This window comes from Ipomoea triloba, chromosome 6, assembly GCF_003576645.1.
Source record: "Ipomoea triloba cultivar NCNSP0323 chromosome 6, ASM357664v1".
NCBI lineage: Eukaryota > Viridiplantae > Streptophyta > Magnoliopsida > Solanales > Convolvulaceae > Ipomoea > Ipomoea triloba.
Window position 1 is genome coordinate 4910435 of NC_044921.1, and position 8355 is coordinate 4918789.

The window sequence follows — 8355 nt, forward strand, 5'->3', positions numbered from 1 at the left end:
CTTGTTGCGCAGCATCATTATCTTTTAGAAGTCTCTCATGATCAGTGAGGATGTCACGTAACGCAGACAGTGAGATTGCCGACTCCCGAACACGCAAAGCAGAAACGATTGGGTTATATTCATCTCCCAGTTGCGTAATAATATGAACCACAAGATCTTCTTCAGATATAGGACTTTGTGCTAACGCTAGGTCGTCTGCAATGGATTGCATGTCAAGAAGAAACTCAGCGATTGATCTCCCTGCCTTGAAGTTCTTAGCCAATTTAGCTTTAAGAGAAACAATGCGTCCTCGGGATGAGTTCGCATATGTTGCTGTTAGGCGTTCCCATGCCGCATGAGACGTTAATGCAGAAGAAATAACAGGTTGAATAGTTTCAGAACAACTCCCTAGCAGGGCACTCACAATGGTTTGATCCTGGCGATACCATACCGTATAGGTAGGGTTGAGATTTGTTTTCGCAGCATCAAGAAATTCGGCGGGAGCGGTGATTGTCCCGTCAATGTAACCAGCAAGACCGAGTCCAACAAGGGTGGACTGGACTTGTCTTCTCCAAACAGGAAAGTTGGAGGAAGTGAGTCTAATTGGGAAATGGGTGGGAGCATTTAATTGAATGAGTGCAGTTTCTGCAGTGACTGCCATGGAGGTGGAGTATAGAAAAGAAGGGAAAAAAAAAATTGCTCGTTAGAGACTAGGCTTTGATACCATGTAAGATGTGAATATACAGAGAAGAGAAGAGATGCATTTTATTGATAAATCAGGAGCGATATATATACAAACCTATAACTGCAGAACCAAAGCTAACGGAGCATTACAAGGAAGCTACAACAATAATCAGTTATAGCTAAGGAAAGGCTACAGAAAACTCTAACAAATACTTATGCCTTAACAATTTGAAGAGTGGAAGATGATTTACCTGTTCAGCAAGGTACATCTACATTTGCTAAGTGATTCTTGGAAGTTGCTTTCACAGTTTCACCACATGAGGCCTCCTCGCCAATTATGCATGTGTTTTTTTGTGTGTGTATTGTTGTTTATAAGAAATGGAGAAAAAAAAAAACACTAAATTGTATACATTTATCAAACTCTAGAACATCTGCTATAACCCGACAAGACAAAAACATATATAAAGTGATGACTTCTGATTACATAAGCATTTAGATTCATATTAGGCTGATGCTAAAAGTATAGAATAAAAACACTGCAAGTCTCATGAGCAAATTCAGAATACATTGGGCCATGTCTTTATTTGACACATAAACCCCACAGTTGTAGTCTAAGGGGCTAGCAGTTTCGAGCTCCTCCTTGATCCTTACTAGAGTTAATAAAATAAGCATAATACAACGGTTGAAATAATAACTACAAAATCATAGGCAAATCCTAAAAAATACATAAATTAAATCTATGGAAGTCTCAATTGTGTTTACCTATTGAGACACCATAAAAGTGCTATAATTTGAAATACCCACCAAGATAGATCAGAAGACAAAGAAAGATTGAAAGCAAAAGGGCAGCTCAAATGCCATGTAGTGCAACATTTCTTCTAGTATTAATCAAATATTAAATAAGGAAGAACACATATATATCAAAGGGTCAAAACACATCATTCATTATTCATGTATCGTGCAGTGGTTTTATGTGCCTGTGTTAAATAAGAGAATAAGAATAAAAGAATCACAAATAATTAAAAGGAACAATTGCTGAAAAATAAACTAATAACTTGAACAAGCCAACAAATTCATGCTTATATACAGAATTTTGATGCCAAAAAGAGAAGGAAACTCACTATTCAAGAATGTATTCAAGTTTATGCATAAAGTTTTTCAACCCTGCTTCAAACACATTACGTGCCACCTGCAGCACCTGCATGAATAAAATATGTTAGTATATGTATAGTCCAAATATATTAGTATGCATGTTATTTAATATAGTTACATGTAGAAGATAAACCATACCAAATTTGGTCCCTAGACTATTACCATTTTACCACTTTAGTTTTTGACAATTAACGTTGCTCAATTTAGTCCCTAACTATGAAATTTTTGTCTAATTTGGTCCCTTGATTATTAGGATTTCACCACTTTGACCCTCAATTGTCAAAGTTGCTCAATTTAGTCCCTAACAATGTAGTTTTTACCGAAAATAGTACCTCGACTATTATGATTTCACCACTTTTATCATCGATTATTAGAATTTTACCACTTTAGTTCTCAACTCTTGAAAAAGGTCCTCAAATCCACAATATCTACGGCAATAGAGGAGATATTGGTGAACTTCACTGATAAGTCTCAGCAGAGACTTTCCTAGCTAGGCTATGGTCTACCTTTCATGGCATATCGGCAACGTTAGGGAAAGCAGGTAACATAGTCGGCGCATTCAAGTTCTTGTACGCTACACAATCCACTAATCCCAAGAAGACTGATGTATACTATACTCCTGTAATTGATGTTAGAAACTCTCTCATTGTTTTTGGCTGCGTCAACTTTTTAGGCATGTTGTTCACATTGCTGGTGCCGAAATCCAAGGCGAAGTCGATGGAAGAGATGTCGGAAGAGAGTGAGGGAGAAGAAGAAGAGACAGAAAGCGCAATCAAAGGTTAGAGTCGATGGCCAGATGAGCTACATGTATGGAGCAAGAAATGGAAAAGAAAGAGAAGAAGGAAAGCAAAAGACAAATCTGTCACTATCATTTTAGCCATTAAAAATTTCTGGGGAGTTCTAGCCGGCAATTTGGACAGAGGGAATGAAATTAAAAAAAATAGAAAAGTTGTGGAGTCAAATTGACAGTTTTTAAACTCGTAGACTCCAATTAAAACTACCATTATAGTTTTAGGACAAAAAATAAAATTTTCTCGAAATTTAATTTTAGTATACTGGAATTAGTAAATTATATGTTCATTTTTTGTTAGTTCATTATATTTTGATAAAGGTCCGAATTAATTAGTATATAGCAAGTCAAAATGAACTAGTAATATACTAAAATGAACCTTCAATATATTAAAGATGAATAGGTATTTTGAGTCCACTTGCTACGTGAAACGTAGAAATAAGTGCGATGGAGGATTTTGTGTTTGTGGTTTTAACAATGCCAGTAGTAACAATGGCCATTAAATGAGATTAATTTCTTAATGACTAATATGAATTTTTAAATCTACTTCAAATTTCAATATTGTTCTATTTTGTTTTGATATATATGCAGGCATGTAGAATAATTATTATTTGATTTCATATTATTTTCATATATTCATTCATTATTGAACTCTTACCGTTGAATGTCAACTCCTAAAAATTAGTACCAAATTTGTTCCCTTTGACTATTAGGATTTTACCACTTTAGTTTTCTACAATTAATGTTGCTCTATTTAGTCCCTAAATATGAAATTTTTGCCTAATTTGGTCACTTGACTATTAAGATTTCACCACTTTGCTCCTCGACTGCCAAAGCTCAATTTAGTCCCTAACTATGTAGTTTTTACCGAAAACGGTCCCTCGACTATTATGACTTCACCACTTTTATCCTTGACTATTAGAATTTCACCACTTTGGTCCTCGACTTTCCAAGAAGGTCCCAAATCCACAATAAAATTACATTTTAGGTTAACATTTGCATAGTTGGGGACTAAATTGAGCAAGTTTGGTAGTTGGGGACCAAATTGGTGAAATCCTAATAGTCGAGAGATCATTTTACGTAAAAATTTCATATTTAGGGACTAAATTGAGCAACTTTGTTAGTCGAAGACCAAAGTGGTGAAATCCTAATAGTCGATGGAGCATTTTTGGTAAAAATTTCATAATTTGGGACTAAATTGAGAACATTTGGTTGTCGAGGACTAAAGTGGTGAAATCCTAATAGTTAAGGATCAAATTGGTATTAACTCAACTAATCTATACTATATATAAAAACAATTTCCTCCTCCCAAATTTTCCCCCCAAAACTTAGGGGTATTTTGGTAAAATCATTTACTTTATTTATTTATTATTTTATTATTTTATTAATTATCCATCCTATAATATTATTATGGTAATATATGATAATGATAATATGATAATATGGTAATATTGTTAATATTAATGGGTGATGGGTGATTGGTGATATATAATTGATAATTGATAATATGGTATATGGTATTATTCTTAATATTAATATATAATATATTAATATATACTAATATTAATTAATTAATTGGTGATTATTTTAAAAAAGAATAATTAATTGGTGATTGGTGATTGGTGATATGGTAATATTGTTATATATTAATATTAATTAATATATATATATATATATATATATACATATATATATATATTAATATTAATTAATTAATTGGTGATTGGTGATTAGTGATATGGTAATATTGTTATATATTAATATTTATATTTATATAGATTGATATTGATATTAATTAATTAATTGGTGATTGGTGATGATATGATGATCTATATCTATATCTATATCTATATCTATATCTATATATCTATATATCTATATATATTTATATAATTGACATGTAATTAACTATATTAGAATGAAAAAATTATATAATATTGTAGTAAAATTTTTACATGTCAATCATCTATATTTACATAAAATTAAAATTAATTTTACTTTCCTTTTGAAAAATCTTCCATATTATGTTTATCCTCCACTATATAATGATGAGAAATGACTCTTCTCTCACAACGTACCAATATCTGTGCTCTCACTATTAGTTAGAGACCTATAATCTGTAATTCTACGAAGTCGAAGATCGAACTTTAACACGCGTAGAATTGTTATGGTATGCGGTATGATTTAATTTTTAGTTGATTCATTCTGCATGTTGGAGATCCTTATGGTGTAGTCTGCATTCCATAGAGTATTTTGTAGTACTGTGATTTAATTTGATTTTAACAGCTCAATATGCTTTAATTTTTGCTGATAAGGTTTCAAGTAGCTAGGCCAATTTTGCCATGGGCGTTTCAGAGTGATTGTAGTGAACAATCAAATGTTTTCTATAATTATATATTTTAATCACATTACTTTGATTGGTAATTTCTAATGGAAAACCATTGTATTGTAACTTTGTATTACAAGATTTTGAATGATAATACCTTATTTAACTATCCATCTTTTTAGTTGTACTGTGCAAAATAACTAGCAATCTACGGATGCTCATCTATATATTATAGAATTTGCAATCTTGATCTTCCCCATTTACGAATGCTTATGTAATTTGGTAAAAATGGTGGTTACTATACTTGAATAAATCCTCAATTATTCATTCCAATTGTTCGTTTTACCATTCCAATTCTTCATTTTATAAAAAATGGTGCATTGGAAGCTAAACATGGCTCATTGTATCATTAATTGTTGATTCCAATTATTATTAATCTTTATCATTAATTGCACAATACTAATTCACACTTATTAGTTAAAAAATGGTGATTACTATACTTGAATAAATGAAATAATACTATTAAATTTTGTAGCCTTGATTTAAAATCTATTATGTTAATATAATAATAATAATAATAATAATAATAATAATAATAATAATAATACTCCGTAGTAATAATAATCTAAAATTCTTAATATAATTTTCCTAATAATAATAATAATATAATAATAATAATCCATAACTCTTAATATAAGTTTATAACTAAATTTTCCTATTAAATCTGTTTATAACTCCTAATATATTTTATCTAAAAGGCTTCCTTCCTTTTTTATAACATTGTTCCATATGTTAATCCGTTTAATATGCTAATCTATATAGGTAATTACCATATACTATTTACCATTTAAATAATCCGTGGTAATTACACTATATTTAACATCTAAATTTATTATGGTCATTAAACATAGAGATTTCATTCTTACGATAATTTTATATATTTTTACTTCAGATAATGTCAATTACCCGTGCATTTCATTTGATTACTTTTGAATAAAATCTTAAAAATTATGACAACTAATGAATTAATATTGTTGTTCGTAATATAAATTTTATCAAATCAGTTAACGAAATTGATAATACACATATTACATCCATAATTAGAGGAGATTAACAAAATTATGATAATTATTTCAATTCACGTATTATTATGCTAATTCACATATTATTACGTCCATACAATTATGTAAATTATTTCAATTCACAGATTATTACACATATAAAATTATGCTAATGGTTACTTTGGAATAAAATCTTAATAATTATGGTCATTGAGAAATTAGTTCAAACATTATACTTTTATTAAACGGTTTTTTATACTTGCCGTAATTTTATCTAATCAATTAAAGAAATTAATGGTACACATATTACGGACATAATTAAAGAAAATTAAACATACACATATATATTACGGATAAAATTAAAGAAAATTAAACACACACATATTACGTCCATAATTAAACGAAATTAAAATATACATTATTTTTTGATTATAATATATACTCCTTAATTACCATACTTATTCATAATACATGGACGTCATAATTAGCATAATATTAATCTATACTATATATAAAAACATAAGAATAGTAAAGGCATATTTTAAATTTTAAACAATAGTAAAGGTAAATTAAAAATAGAATGAAAATATTTCAATAATAATATTCTACATCATTAATTAAAAATAGAACAGAAATTAGGTAAAAATACCAATGGATCTATTATTCTAATTGACTAATTAACTGAAAATAAAAAAAAAATCAACTAAAAATGAATCTGATGTTACTAATTGATTGAATATATAAAAGGAAATGAATATTAATAATTGACTGTAAATAAAAACANATGCTTATGTAATTTGGTAAAAATGGTGGTTACTATACTTGAATAAATCCTCAATTATTCATTCCAATTGTTCGTTTTACCATTCCAATTCTTCATTTTATAAAAAATGGTGCATTGGAAGCTAAACATGGCTCATTGTATCATTAATTGTTGATTCCAATTATTATTAATCTTTATCATTAATTGCACAATACTAATTCACACTTATTAGTTAAAAAATGGTGATTACTATACTTGAATAAATGAAATAATACTATTAAATTTTGTAGCCTTGATTTAAAATCTATTATGTTAATATAATAATAATAATAATAATAATAATAATAATAATAATAATAATACTCCGTAGTAATAATAATCTAAAATTCTTAATATAATTTTCCTAATAATAATAATAATATAATAATAATAATCCATAACTCTTAATATAAGTTTATAACTAAATTTTCCTATTAAATCTGTTTATAACTCCTAATATATTTTATCTAAAAGGCTTCCTTCCTTTTTTATAACATTGTTCCATATGTTAATCCGTTTAATATGCTAATCTATATAGGTAATTACCATATACTATTTACCATTTAAATAATCCGTGGTAATTACACTATATTTAACATCTAAATTTATTATGGTCATTAAACATAGAGATTTCATTCTTACGATAATTTTATATATTTTTACTTCAGATAATGTCAATTACCCGTGCATTTCATTTGATTACTTTTGAATAAAATCTTAAAAATTATGACAACTAATGAATTAATATTGTTGTTCGTAATATAAATTTTATCAAATCAGTTAACGAAATTGATAATACACATATTACATCCATAATTAGAGGAGATTAACAAAATTATGATAATTATTTCAATTCACGTATTATTATGCTAATTCACATATTATTACGTCCATACAATTATGTAAATTATTTCAATTCACAGATTATTACACATATAAAATTATGCTAATGGTTACTTTGGAATAAAATCTTAATAATTATGGTCATTGAGAAATTAGTTCAAACATTATACTTTTATTAAACGGTTTTTTATACTTGCCGTAATTTTATCTAATCAATTAAAGAAATTAATGGTACACATATTACGGACATAATTAAAGAAAATTAAACATACACATATATATTACGGATAAAATTAAAGAAAATTAAACACACACATATTACGTCCATAATTAAACGAAATTAAAATATACATTATTTTTTGATTATAATATATACTCCTTAATTACCATACTTATTCATAATACATGGACGTCATAATTAGCATAATATTAATCTATACTATATATAAAAACATAAGAATAGTAAAGGCATATTTTAAATTTTAAACAATAGTAAAGGTAAATTAAAAATAGAATGAAAATATTTCAATAATAATATTCTACATCATTAATTAAAAATAGAACAGAAATTAGGTAAAAATACCAATGGATCTATTATTCTAATTGACTAATTAACTGAAAATAAAAAAAAAATCAACTAAAAATGAATCTGATGTTACTAATTGATTGAATATATAAAAGGAAATGAATATTAATAATTGACTGTAAATAAAAAAAA